We start from the raw sequence: 15,518 nt of genomic DNA, 5'->3' as shown, positions 1-15,518 counted from the left end.
GTTGTGACGGGTTGGATCACAGAAACCCCCTTGGGAGCTGCCACCCGATGTGCAAAGACTACCCCTGCTTCTGTTTTCCCTGCCAGCTCAGGACTCCAGCACCCTGTCTTGCTGAGCCAGACACTCCTGTCTGGCTCCAGACACAGACCCAGGGTCTGAATCACTTGTCCCAAAGCTGCAAGTTTACCTGAAAACAGCTCGCAGTAGTGCGCTTGTCTTTAGCACTCAGATGCCCAACTCCCAATGGGGTCTAAACCCAAATAAATCCGTTTTGCCCTGCATAAAGCTTATGCAGGGCAAACTCATAAATTGTTCGCCCTCTATAACACTGATAGAGAGATATGCACAGTTGTTTGCTCCCCCAGGTATTAATACATACTCTGAGTAAATTACTAAATAAAAAGTGATTTTATTAAATACAGACAATAGGATTTAAGTGGTTCAAAGTAGTAACAGACAGAACAAAGTAAGTCACAAGCAAAATAAAATAAAATGCGCAAATCTATGCCTAATCAAACTAAATACAGATAATCTCACCCTCAGAGATGTTTCAGTAAGTTTTTCTCAGACTGGACACCTTCCAGGCCTGGGCACAATTCTTTCCCCTGGTACAGCTCTTGTTGCAGCTCAGGTGGTAGCTAGGGGATTCTTCATGATGGCTTCTCCCTCTCTGTTCTCTTCCCCCCTTTATATATCTTTTGCATAAGGCGGGAACTCTTTGTCTCTCTGGGTTTCCACCCCCCCCTCACTGGAAAAGCACCAGGTTAAAGATGGATTCCAGTTCAGGTGACATGATCACATGTCCCTGCAAGACTTCATTACTCACTTGCCAGCACACACATATACAGGAAGACTCACAGGTAAATACAGCCATCTGCAGACAATGGGAGTCATCAAGATTCCAAACCATCATTAATGGTCCACACTTTACACAATTACAATAGGCCCTCAGAGTTACATTTTATATTTCTAGTTTTAGATACAAGAGTGGTACATTTATACAAATCAGATGATCATACTCAGTAGATTATAAGCTTTGTAATGATACCTTACAAGAGACCTTTTGCATGAGGCATATCCCAGTTACTTACATTCACTTATTACCGTATTTTCTCTAAAACTACCTCAGTTACATTATATTGACTTATTATCAAGCTTTTATAAAACCATATAGACTGCACAACGTCACAGTTGTTTTATACTGGACCTTGTTTTAATGTTGGACAGGATCATGTTAACACCTTTAACTCTTTGGGCCTCTATATTCCATTTAAGTCAATACAACAAGCCCTGATACCAATTGGGGTCTGGGTGCTACCTCAACTGTAAGTATTTTCAATTATATGGTCCTGTCCCAGGTAGGTATGTGGGATGCAGGGTCCCATCCTTATGCAAAACCTGTTGCAATGCCTTCTCGCTTGTCAATTCTCCATTTGAACTTGTGTGGAGTTACTCCCTGAAGCTTCTCATTTTTAAACAAGCATTTTTAGTTGTCATGAGCTCTACTCAGAGGGAATTAGAGGCCTGAGTTCTCGTGTTACAGCTCTGCCATATCTTCAGTTTTATTATTCCTGGCTAAGGCCAGGTCTACACTACAAAGTTTTGTCAGCATAAAAAAACCCCATTCCCTAGCTAACATAACCCCCAGTGCAGAGGCAACTGTGCTGAAATAAGAGTGCTTCTGTTGGCATAGCTAATGTTGTTTGGAGAGGTGGTGCTATTATCCCGACACAAAAACTCCTTCTGTTGGCATGTGCTGCATCTGCGCTAGGGAATTCTGTTGGTATCGCTAAACCAGTCTAATTATACTGGCGAAGCGTTTGTAACGTCAAAGGCTGTGTATTGACTCAGCAGCATTTGATTTAGGTTATATTTATGCTGGCTTCTCCTGGTGCAAATGCTCATGCAAAGGACCTGGAGGAGAAGGAAGGCTGCATGGAGCCATCACAATGGGAGGCCTCCCTGCAGAGTCCTCATGAGCAAGGTAAGTTGTGATTCAGATTCAGTGTATGTCTCTCAGCAGTCTCCAACTGTAGGGCTCTGATGACATCCTGGGGGAAAAATGAAACCAGCCCCACCTGTCCGTGCAGCAAAAATCTGAAGGAAATCAATAGTGAATGCCCCTTGTCTTCCCTGAGATGCAAGGAACCCAGCTGCTGCAAGGAGGGATAACCAGCATCTCCCTGCCCTAGCACCGGTGAGCACAGACCAATGTCTCCAAACAACTCCACAATAAGGCCAGTGTTCAATTGCCCTTTGCTCAGTTTGTTTTGTAAACCTGCTAACCCATAACACAGGGGATGTGGTACAATAAAATGCACAATTAACTCATCACTCTGAATTTATTTCCAGTTTGTCATTAAAGCAATCGTCAACTACCTGCCATTTGAGCCTAAGGCCAATGGCTATTATCCTAGTGCTTTACCAGCGGAGCAGCCGGCTCTTAGGACTGGTTCATGATTCTCCTTAATCAGTAGTTTTGCTAAAGCTATATAACTTGGCTATATACACAGCCATCAAAATATCTTGGGAAAGGGGAGACTGAGGCATTAAAGATGTAACAAAATTTCCAGATGCTTGTGTTTCCCATAGCATTATACCTTTGCCTTCACATCCATAATGCATATAGGGCCTGATCCAAAGCCCTATCCAGTCAGAGGGAGTCTCGCTATTGATTTCAGTGAGCTTGGGAGCAGGTCTGTAGTATCCTCAAAATGTTTTTAGCACCTGTTTTTTGGTGCAAAAGAGGCTGGTTACATATTTATTTGAAACTTTTTTTTATGCTCCAACTAGTCTTTGCACGTTAGTGCTGCCTTGTGCTGTTTGCTAGAGGTAACTACTTTGTTAGTTTTTGCTGAATTTTTTCGCCGCAGTGAAAATGGGCCAAGACTGAAGATTGTGGATTTCCAATTCTACAGGATTTTTGGGTGAACACCAAAAAAAATTTGTGAACATAAATTCGTTACCAGATATTCTTCACTCTCGTGTGTTATATGCCTTCCGTCCACCCAGTGCCTGCCTTGTTTATTTAGATTATAAACTCTTTAGGGCAGAGACTATCTGCAACGGAGTGTCTGTACAGTGCCTAACGCATCTGAGGCCCCATTCTTGGTTGGTCCTTAGGCACTACCTTAATAAACATGATTATTAATAAGTTTTGGGGGGGAAAGCCTGGTAATTCACTTGGATGGTTGTCTGATCCATCTTTATACTTGCTCTCTGTACACATCCATACAAATGAAATGTTTGTTTGGCTTAAATTTGTTCCCAATAATTTTTGTGGAAAGAGAACATGTTATGAATGTTGATCTGAATGTGTATACACACCAGGATTTGCATGAGTAATTCTAGAAATACTTACCTTTATAAAAGTTTCACTAATCCGACCAAGAAGCAGAAAAAATGCAATACAAGCAATTACGCAAATAGCAAATGCCAGACTGTGAATACTTAATAATAAATGTGTTTATGGATAATTCATGAACAGATAAAGGGGCTGACATATCTGATAAAATGTTCATTGTAACGATATTGCCCAGCAGTAGTGTAAGCTTAATGATATGCTTTAATGTATTTTCTAACATACTCTTAATGTTGCTTTGATAAAGTTACATTGGCAAGCACTCAATGTTCAGAAAATACCAAAGTGAAGTAATATTCATCTGCAATATATCAATTAATCACAGTTAACTCATGCAATTAACTCATGCTAATAACTCAAAAAAATTAATCATGATTAAAAAAAATTAATCAGTTTTAATTGCACTGATAAACAATAGAATACCAATTAAAATTTATTAAATATTTTGGATGTTTTTCTACATTTTCATATATATTGTATTCTATGTTGTAATTCAGTTAAGAAAGATGTGAAACAAGGAGACATGGTTTCACTGAAACTCTTCACAGACTGCCTCGAAATGGTAATGAGGCAGATGAATTGGAATGTGCAATTAACATCAACAGAGAGCAGTTAAAGCATCTCAGATTTGTGGACGATATTGTGTTGATCGCTGAAAATACTATCAAACTACCGAAAATGCTGCAAGATCTCAACACAAAAAGCAGCCAAGGTGGACTGAAAATTAACCACTCCAAAACAAAATGTATGTGGTCTGATACCTTTCCAAAAGCCCAAATAACAATAAAGGGAGAACAAATAGAGGAAGTTGAGCAATATGTCAATTTGGGCCAAGGCATTAACATGCTCCACGATGAGGAAGGTGAACTCTTGCTAAGAAAGAAAGCAGGTTGGTGCACAATTCTATCAAGGAAGTCCTCCAAGGAAAAATCAACAAGGCAACACGTGCCAGCCTCTTCAACTCAACAGTACTGCCAGCAATGTTGTACGGCAGCGAAACACGGACGCTGACGAAGACAGCGGAGCAGCAACTGTCTGTAATGGAGAGGGCGATGGAAAGAAGAATTCTGGGAATTTCAATCCGCGATCAAGTTCCCAATGAAGTGATCAGACATAAGAGTGGAGTGCAGGACGTCATTGTTGAGAGCAGGCGTAGTAAACTGCAATGTGCCAGGCATATAGCGAGGCTCACTGACAATTGATGGACTGCAGGTGTTGCTGAGAGGTACCCAAAGGAACTGAAACAACCACTCGGCCAACCTCCAAAGAGATGGGAAGATTTTATCATGAAAAGACATGGCCGCACATGGAGAAGGAAGGCCAGGATACGAGAAGAATGGAGGACATGTTGTGATCAGCGCAATCTATACGAGGGCTGACGGACAGATCGATCAAGATGATCCAGATGTTGTAATTGAAATCAGTGTATATTATTTTTATTATAAATATTTTCACTGTAAAATGATAAACATTTTAAAAGAATAAAAGATAAATGATAGATAAAAGAAATAGTATTTTTATTCACCTCATACAAGTACTGTAGTGCAGGCTCTGTCATGAAAGTGCAATTTACAAATGTAGATTTTTTTTTTTTTTTTTTTTTAGTTACATAACTGAACTCAAAACCAAAACAATGTTTAAACTTCAGAGCCTATAAGTGCACTCAGTCCTACTTCTTGTTTGGCCAATCGCTCAGACAAACAAGTTTGTTTACATTTACAAGAGATAATGCTGCCCTCTTATTTACAATGTCATCAGAAAGTGAGAACAGGCATTTGCATGGCACTTTTGTAGCCGGCATTGCAAGGTATCTATGTGCCAGTTATGCTAAACCTTCGTATGCCCCTTTATGCTTCGGCCACCATTCCAGAGGACATACTTCCATGCTGATGATGTTCGTTAAAAAAATAGTGCGTTAATTAAATTTATGACTGAACTCCTTGGGGGAGAATTGTATGTCCCCTGCTCTGCTTTACCTGCATTCTGCCATATATTTCATGTTATAGCAGTCTCGGAGGATGACCCAGCACATATTGTTCATTTTAAGAATGCTTTCGCTGCAGATTTGACAAAATGCAAAGAAGGTACCAATGTGAGATTTCTAAAGATAGCTACAGCACTCGACCCAAAGTTTAAGAAGCTGAAGTGCCTTCCAAAATCTGAGAGAGACGAGGTGTGCAGCATGTTTTCAGAAATCTTAAAAGAGCAACACTCTGATGCAGAAACTACAGAACCCGAACCACCAAAAAAGAAAATCAACCTTCTGCTGGTGGCATCTGACTTGATGATGAAAATTAACATGCATCTGTCTGCACTGCTTTGGATGGTTATCAAGCAGAACGAGTCATTAGCATGAATGCATGTCCCGTGGAATGGTGGTTGAAGCATGAAGGGACATATGAATCTTCAGCACATCTAGCATGTAAATAACTTGTGACGCCAGCTACAACCGTGCCACGAGAACACTTGTTCTCAATTTCGGGTGACATTGTAAACAAGAAGCGGGCAGCATTATCTCCTGCAAATGTAAACAAACTTGTTTGTCTGAGCGATTGGCTGAACAAGAAATAGGACTAAGTGGACTTGCAGGCTCTAAAATGTTACATTGTTTTATTTTTGAATGCAGTTTTTTTGTTTACATAAGTCTACATTTTTAAGTTCAACTTTTGTGATAAAGGGATTGCATTACAGTACTTGTATTAGGTGAATTTAAAATACTATTTTTTTTTACAGTGCAAATACTTGTAATCAAAAATAACTATAAAGTGAGCACTGTACACTTTGTATTCTATGTTGTAATTGAAATCAATATATTTGAAAATGCAGAAAACATCAAAATATTTAAATGGTATTCTATTGTTTAATCATGCGATTAATTGCAATTAATTTGTTTAATCATGCGATTAATTTGTTTGATCGCTTGACAGCCCCAATTCATTCATTATTATAATACATGTTTTTCTCTTCAACCTTAGATACACATGTGCAACAGCTTCTATTGCTGTGGACTACTGTATGAATGCCAGACAAAGACAGTTCATGAAGGTAATTTATATGCAAGCTGCTCTCTGAATGAGTCAAGGCCATTATAATCAATGCTGAGTCTTATTACTACTCAGAAATGTATTTGTTATCTAAGTGGGTCCAACTGTGTTTAAAATAAGAGCTAGCCCTCATATTCTCTCAACACTCCAATGGAATTGAACCAAAACCATATTTGAGATTTAAAGAAACTTGATCATTTTTGTCTTGTTTCAGTTTTCCATTTCTGCATGTTCTTCATGGCAGTCACAACAGGATGCATATATTTAAAAAAAATTGCAAAAAACTATTCTCACAGTATTTTTGAGAAGTCAGTTCAAACCCCAAAGTTCAGGGGATATGCAGACCTGGAGTTCTAATTTGAGCCTCCACAAAAATATGGGCCAGCTATGGAATTAAGATTTGCATCCTCTTTCAGATTCCATCCCTCTGACCAGAGGGGCTGTAAAATAGGGCACTACATCTTGGAATGGAGATACAGACCCAATTTGAATAAGCAGTGTAGTTTGTCAAAATTCTCATAAGCTATTAGATTTAATACTATAGTTTATCCAGGCTGTCAGACTTACAATGGGCCTAAAAGAAACAAAATGTCAGAAATAGAAATAGCAAGTCTAGAGACATGGAAAGAGAAAATGCAAACAGTTAGATTTCAGTCCATTTTCTCTTGCCAATTTCATTGTAGTAAAGCAGAGAAAGCTGCAAGGTGGCAAAATGCTGAGAGCGAGATTGTGGAGCTCTTACTCAACTTGGAGAACTTACTCATGCAAGTAACCCAATAAAATCAATAGGACTACTTACATAAGATTTCCAGTGTAAAGAAGGGCTTCCACATTCTGGCTCTTAATCAAGTCTGAGGTATTTACTATATAATTCTGGATTTGAAGGCTAGCTGGTTGTGAGGATCTAAAAACATGCAAGAATATTAAAGAAAATTAAGTAAAAAATTATAAGCTATGGGTACTGTGTAAAAATACAGGACTAATGTGTCTCTGTATTAATTGCATATTTTTATATGTATCCAAAATATGATTTATCGTCTTGTTTACTGAGAATGTGTTAGAAATGCAAAGAAGAGCGAAGGGGCCTCACCTACTCAGCCAACGTCCATACCTTCCACAATGGAGGAGACATACGATCAGGCCAGTGATTACAATCCATGAAGACCTAGTTGGTGCAACCCCAAAAGAGTGGAGCAGCCACCATGGGGACAATCTCCTTAACCTCTTCTGGGTGCTCTGGCCCACTGGGGGTGCGGGAGGGGAATTGAGTCAACGGGAGACTTCACAAAAATTACCTAAGAAACAAAGAAAATGCCAACTAACGTTGGCAATGATTGCCTCTACAGAAGCAGGACCTCGCCTGTACTTAGAGACTTAAACAAGATGGAAGGTGAGCAGGCTAGAACAGCAGGACATGCTGTCAACGTGGAGCAGGGTGGCTTACAGGAGCATCTAACAAAATGTGAGTTGGTTCAGTTCCTTTTTGTAACTGAAGAGAACAGCCTATATAATTTACCTTCTAGTGAGGCATCCGATTAGCTGGGACTACATATGCACATAGGCTGTCATTTTCAAATCCTCTTTTCTTTGTTCCATCTGCTAAACATAAACTTTGTTTTTCAGAAGGCTGTTGCTCAGGATCATTGGTTGCAGCATTGGAGCAAGCAAATTCCTGGGATTGGCATGCCTGGTAACAAGTGGCAGGCATACATGGGATAGTGTACCTGGGTCCCAGTCTAACAGTGGAATAATCCTGATATTCTGTTCCTAGACAGGGAAGGGCAAGAGGCTGAACATGTGGGTGAATGCACTCAGAGACCCGAAAAGGGAATGAGGTACAGCTCGCCCCAGAACTGTGGCATAGTGCATGTAGTTTTATTAAAACAGAATAGAAAAATTAGGATACAGTAGTAGCTTGGGGAAAAGGAGAGTAAAGATAACTTAAAATGTGTGAGGAAAGGGTTCAGCAAAATATATGGCACTGGAAATGGGAGGTTTTACAAATGCACGTTTGTCTCCCACTTCCATTTCCTCATAATCAAAATCTATTTTCCTCATTTCTCACGTAAGGAGTTAGGTGTTGCAAAATTTATCTATCATGAGGGCAGAGACCAAAATGTAATTAAAACAGCAGCTGCATCATCTATCAAAAATTCTTGATGGATCTTTCACTTTCAGACTTTCTGTTTTTGATTTAACCTGTCAATGTCTTGAGGTGAGCCATGACAATACCGAAAAGCTTGATGGCATGATGTAGAATCTTCTTTTCACTGGAAGCCATTCTGCTATTTCACTCCTTCATGTATCTTGCACCTTCTCATGTACTTTCTGGTCATTTCCAAAAATAAAATATATCTTCTGGAGAAGATGCTTGCATTTTTATATTGGGCATTGTAGAAAGGTTTCAAACTACACATGGCAGATAATGGGAGCCTCTTTGTTTATCTGTGAAATACTTTTCCTGCTGGTGTGGAGTTTAGAACTTGTTTAACAGTGAAAAGAAACACTATGGAATTGTTTAGAACAGGAAGTAGTAAGGAAAGGTATCAAATGACCAATATGGGTGTGATTATGTTAATAACTGTGCTAAGCCTCTGAAACTGTCCCATGTAAACTAGATGTTTCTAATCTGAACTGAGTGCTTGTATAATGCTTTCTCTCTAGACAAATGTCACTCCTGAGTATTTTTCTAAACATTACAGAAGTGAAGATTCCAGTGTATGGTGGTTGATGTTTCCTGCTACATGCCCGGTACTGAGAGACAGATGCCATTTTGTGTGTTAATTCAGAAATAAAATGGGTTGCTCTGTTCTTTCTTTTATGATATTTTATTTGTTCTGTTTTCCTTAATCATCTGGTCTGAAAAGCATGTGTTTTTCCTCAGTGGGACAACATAACATATACTATATCCAGGTGGAAATACTGGGGAAAGGTACAGAGATGCAGCATTGTTACCGAAGCTAAAACCACAACATAGTTACCAAACATTTCCAAGTGTCCTAATTAACTTCAGTTCGAGTGGCAGTTTCTCAGCACCTCTGCAAATCTGACATGAGGTATAAAAACCTGGCCTTGTTGAAGCCAATGGGAGTTTTGCCTTCGGCTTCATTGGGGCAGGATTTCACCCTTGGTATCTGATCACCCGAAATCCATGGATGCTGTCTTCGCAGTTATATCCTTGGTCACTGTGACAGTGTGGGACATGCCTGTATCAAATTAGGAACTCCACTTTGTATTACATGTGGAATGCATGTCTAATCTTACCCAAGGCAAGCCTATTGAATTGCATTATAGACAGTTGCTCTGCCCAGGAAAGGTGTTTGATACCGTGTGTGACGGGTTGGATCACAGAAACCCCCTTGGGAGCTGCCACCCGATGTGCAAAGACTACCCCTGCTCCTGTTTTCCCTGCCAGCTCAGGACTCCAGCACCCTGTCTTGCTGAGCCAGACACTCCCGTTTGGCTCCAGACACAGACCCAGGGTCTGAATCACTTGTCCCAAAGCTGCAAGTTTACCTGAAAACAGCTCGCAGTAGTGTGCTTGTCTTTAGCACTCAGATGCCCAACTCCCAATGGGGTCTAAACCCAGATAAATCCGTTTTACCCTGCATAAAGTTTATGCAGGGCAAACTCATAAATTGTTCGCCCTCTATAACACTGATAGAGAGATATGCACAGTTGTTTGCTCCCCCAGGTATTAATACATACTCTGAGTGAATTACTAAATAGAAAGTGATTTTATTAAATACAGACAGTAGGATTTAAGTGGTTCAAAGTAGTAACAGACAGAACAAAGTAAGTCACCAAGCAAAATAAAACAAAATGCAAATCTATGCCTAATCAAACTAAATACAGATAATCTCACCCTCAGAGATGCTTCAGTAAGTTCAGTAAGCACAATTCTTTCCCCTGGTACAGCTCTTGTTGCAGCTCAGGTGGTAGCTAGGGGATTCTTCATGACGGCTCCTCCCACTCTCTGTTCTCTTCCCCCCTTTATATATCTTTTGCATAAGGCGGGAACTCTTTGTCTCTCTGGGTTTCCACCCCCCCTCACTGGAAAAGCACCAGGTTAAAGATGGATTCCAGTTCAGGTGACATGATCACATGTCACTGCAAGACTTCATTACTCACTTGCCAGCACACACATATACAGGAAGACTCACAGGTAAATACAGCCATCTGCAGACAATGGGAGTCATCAAGATTCCAAACCATCATTAATGGTCCACACTTTACACAATTACAATAGGTCCTCAGAGTTACATTTTATATTTCTAGTTTTAGATACAAGAGTGGTACATTTATACAAATCAGACGATCACACTCAGTAGATTATAAGCTTTGTAATGATACCTTACAAGAGACCTTTTGCATGAGGCATATCCCAGTTACGTTACATTCACTTATTACTGTATTTTCTCTAAAACTATCCCAGTTACATTATATTGACTTATTATCAAGTTTTTATAAAACCATATAGACTGCACAACGTCACACCGTGTTGAAGGGCCATCAGTGAAAAGTCACCAGGACTATACTCTGTAACCGTCGACTTTGTGTTTCAACTGCTGGCTCACATCCATAAAACAAAGGTTTTCCTATACATGGGCCCACAGGTAGGGTGAGCATGACTGTGGGAGGAAGCTGGCAAGCTGAGCATGTGACAAGGAGACAGCTTCTACTTAAGAGAAGGGTGCCGCTATGAGCGTGGGGGCATGGAGCTGGTGTGCTGATCGTTGCCACAGGAAAGAGAAGGCAGGAGGAACTCTGTCCAGCCTGAAATGCTGACAAATCGCAGACTCTCAGAAGGGGTGAGATCAGGCTACAAGAGGGTGTCTCTCAGAATGTTTGTCACTTTTCGAAGAGCTATGCTCTACTGCTTTTAATGGTGAAGTGAGTGGGGCTAAGTCTGTGATCCTTGCTTTCCCACCATATTTTTCCCCCCAAGAGGTTAAACTAGAAGCCCAGAACAACCACAACCTCAGTGGAATTCTGTGTGAGCGTAACTGTGGGAGAAGGAGGGTGAGCTGGCTCAGGAGGCCCCAGGCACTGGTTTCAGGGTCTAGGGTGGCTGGATTAGAGTCCTATGTCCCAAACAAGGATATCAGACCAGAGATCTAAGTGTCTGAGGGTATCCTGTAGACCCAGGTCTAGAAACCGTGACTAGACTCGACCCAGGCCACTTGACATGCAGGCAGGTGGGTTCACTTGAACAGTCTGGTGACCATACAGAGAGGTAGTGGGCCTTGTTATAACAGTGACTACAATGGGTCAGGGCCTCAGTTTCATGCCTCCTTTGCAAGATACTCTCTCTGTAACACCATTCCATAATATTGATAGGAAAACCCTTAGGTAGATTGATAGAACATGGATAAAACTAGAACTGTTTTAGCAACACTGAAATGTTCCATGACTAGGATACTGACTGGGTATGTGGGAGACCCAGGTTCAAATCCCTGCTCTCCAAGATCAGAGTACCCTTGCATGAAAAACTCTGCCCTGAAGCAGACAGAGCACGTGCCCCATGCTTTCTCTTCTCCCCTTCCTATAAAACCTCTTTTGACCCAGTTTGAAAGGTTCGGGTTTGGATTAGGAAATTAACATCTCAACCAAACTCTGTTTTTCTGCAAATGTAAACTTTGGGTGGGCTACTTTACTTCACTGCCCTTCTCCTAGTGCCTAAAAGCAACTCCCATAGAAAAGCACATGGAGACCCAGAATTCAGACATTGAGACTTTTCAGCAAGGATTGCACAGGGTCAACCTCCCCACTATCAAGTCCAAAAGGAATGAAATTAATTCTGAAGTACCAGCTTTATAAAATCTTATGATGAAGAAACATAAATAATAATTACCACTTAATTTCTAAAACATAGTTACTTTATAATCCACATACGTTATCTTGAGTCCCCCTCTGCTGAAATCACTCAGCTAACTAATTAACCAACCGCTCAGTTTAAGTATATAGATAAAAAAAAACCTCTTACAAGAAAAATACACACCTGCTCCTCTGAAACCTGAAACAAAATATAAGTAAAAAGAACAGGAGTACTTGTGGCACCTTAGAGACTAACAAATTTATTTGAGCATAAGCTTTTGTGGGCTACAGCCCACTTCATCAGATGCATAGAATGGAACATAGAGTAACAAGATATTTATACATACAGGGAACATGAAAAGGTGGAAGTACCCATACCAACTGAAAGAGGCTAATTAATTAAGAGAAGCTATTATCAGCAGGGGAGAAAAACTTTTGAAGATGGTCCATTTCGGAAAGTTGACACGAAGGTGTGAAGATACTTTAACATGGAGAAATAGATTCAATATAAGTGACTCTTTCCCCATCATGACATTCAAATAAGAAAAAAGTTGGCAAATGATACTAGTTGAGACAATTTAACTAAAAGAGTTTGGCTAAAGTCAAATAACATTCAAATACACAATTAAAATAAAATATTTCCCCCTCCTAATTTCCCATCTATAATTAACACTGTCAGGGCTTCCCTGTTGGAGGGTTAACAATATCATTAACCTGCTGCAAAGTGCTTCAGATTAAGGGGAAACAGCCTGCTTTCTGTACCTGTGGCTCTACTTCTCCCAATCCACACTCTGCCCATGGCCTTTTGCAAAGCAGCTGCCCTGATTGCTTGCCCTCATGTAGTCTCAGTCCAGCAACAAGGAACCTATTGAGCATACCCAAAATTACCACACCCAATTCCAGATACTTCTGATGGCTAGTCTACACTGGCAACGCTAGTGGCTTGTGTGGTCATGACAGAGCCACCTCCATGAGAGGCGAAGCTACCAGCGCTGGTGCGCTGTTTACGCTGGTGCTTTACGGCGCTGAAAATTGCTGTACTCAGGGGTGTGTTTTTCCACACCCCTGAGCCAGAAAGTTGAAGCACTATAAATTGCCAATGTAGACAAGCCCTGAGTGTAAACAGCTAACTGTGCGTCCGCCTAGCAACCATGACCCAGACACAACTCATTCCTACTATAAGGGGCTACTATAAGGTGGGTGCATAACTGGCTGGATAACCGTACTCAGAGAGTTGTTATTAATGGTTCCCAATCCTGCTGGAAAGGCGTAACGAGTGGGGTTCCGCAGGGGTCTGTTTTGGGACAAGCTCTGTTCAATATCTTCATCAACGACTTAGATATTGGCATAGAAAGTACGCTTATTAAGTTTGCGGATGATACCAAACTGGGAGGGATTGCAACTACTTTGGAGGACAGGGTCATAATTCAAAATGATCTGGACAAATTGGAGAAATGGTCTGAGTTAAACAGGATGAAGTTTAACAAAGACAAATGCAAAGTGCTCCACTTAGGAAGGAAAAATCAATTTCACACATACAGAATGGGAAAAGACTGTCTACGAAGGAGTACGGCAGAAAGGGATCTAGGGGTTATAGTGGACCACAAGCTAAATATGAGTCAACAGTGTGATGCTGTTGCAAAAAAAGCAAACATGATTCTGGGATGCATTAGCAGGTGTGTTGTGAGCAAGACACGAGAAGTCATTCTTCCGCTCTACTCTGCTCTGGTTAGGCCTCAGCTGGAGTATTGTGTCCAGTTCTGGGCGCCGCATTTTAAAAAAAGATGTGGAGAAATTGGAAAGGGTCCAAAGAAGAGCAACAAGAATGATTAAAGGTCTTGAGAACATGACCTATGAAGGAAGGCTGGAAGAACTGGGTTTGTTTAGTTTGGAGAAGAGAAGACTGAGAGGGGACATGATAGCAGTTTTCAGGTATCTAAAAGGGTGTCATGAGGAGGAGGGAGAGAACTTGTTCACCTTAGCCTCTCAGGATAGAACCAGAAACAATGGGTTTAAACTGCAGCAAGGGAGGTCTAGGTTGGACATGAGGAAAAAGTTCCTAACTGTCAGGGTGGTTAAACACTGGAACAAATTGCCTAGGGAGGTTGTGGAATCTCCGTCTCTGGAGATATTTAAGAGTAGGTTAGATAAATGTCTATCAGGGATGGTCTAGACAGTATTTGGTCCTGCCATGCGGGCAGGGGACTGGACTCGATGACCTCTCGAGGTCCCTTCCAGTCCTATAATCTATGATTCTATGATTCTATGATTCTACCTACCCCTCCAATAGATTTCTTAAGGAGATATCTCCCTATTAGGCCATGTGGGTTACACAAGGTTTTTGTTTTCTACTCAGCGTGGAATGAAAACACATTCTGAAACCTTGAAAAGTTCCTGTGAAACAGACTTGTCATCCTCTGATCAGCTCTAGATGTAACCAAAGACCATGCTGTAATAATATATACATATAAGGAGGCAGTATCAAGTTGCTCTCACTAACTTAACTCTTTTTTTCCTGACTTTAAACATGCAACCTTCACCCTTTGTTAAAGTATTTTGCATAGACTGTATGTATATGTGTGTTTTAGTCTGTATTTGTGTAATTAAGACATACATATTAACTTTTCAGCTGACATAACAAGATACCATTTCAAAGTATTAGAAATTTACTCAGGAAAGAACACATCTTCATGTCCTCCATTCTATAAAAAAACAAGTGATATTTACAGGAATGCTTCTCTATGTAATTACACAATTATTAAAAACATAGTAGTGAAGTAGGAGCTTTTATCAAGTCATTTAAATTAGAGCTTTTCATCATAATCACTATCTACTTGAATATGTATTGCTTGGATGTAACTGTAAAATGCTCATTAAATAAATTTTTCTTTAAAATTTAATTACTGGGAACTTCTTCAGAAAATAATGATTGTGGCTTATAATTAGGATCTTTGTTTCTGTTTGTTTTTATACGAAAAGGTATAGACTAAGAGAAAAAGAGAGAAATTGCAGCCCCAGCATTTGGAAAAGGAGCTGTCAGAAGTGGAATGGAATGTTAACAAGAAGAAAGATGGAGCATAATTTGATGCATTTATTTAAGTCATTCGTTTTGGGTGTTAAGCAGGTTTTATTGCAGTTATCTTCTTGGAAATGTGGGATGCCGATTGGATGGTGTTTCCATTCAACGTATCTGTGTGCACTAACTTCAAACAATGATGCACTTGCAACTTTACTTTGGCAATTAGAGTTTATCCAATATGTGATTTTTTTGTATGCCTCAGAACCTGTGTAATATC

General features: G+C 40.3%; 1 long non-coding RNA gene across 1 annotated transcript in view; it reads left to right on the top strand.

The window, feature by feature from the left end:
- LOC135984207 (uncharacterized) overlaps positions 1 to 9,165 on the top strand; it is a 61,670-nt gene extending 52,505 nt beyond the window's left edge. The window contains exons 2-4 of the long non-coding RNA XR_010602105.1: positions 6,337 to 6,406; positions 7,752 to 7,867; positions 8,029 to 9,165. This is a non-coding gene — a long non-coding RNA (uncharacterized LOC135984207). The remainder of the gene's footprint in view (positions 1 to 6,336; positions 6,407 to 7,751; positions 7,868 to 8,028) is intronic.
- Positions 9,166 to 15,518: the final 6,353 nt, after the last annotated feature.

Source organism: Chrysemys picta, chromosome 6 (genome assembly GCF_011386835.1).
Source record: "Chrysemys picta bellii isolate R12L10 chromosome 6, ASM1138683v2, whole genome shotgun sequence".
In the NCBI taxonomy this organism is placed as follows: domain Eukaryota; kingdom Metazoa; phylum Chordata; order Testudines; family Emydidae; genus Chrysemys; species Chrysemys picta.
The sequence above is the reverse complement of the archived record's forward strand: the minus strand, read 5'-3'. Positions and strand labels throughout refer to the sequence as shown.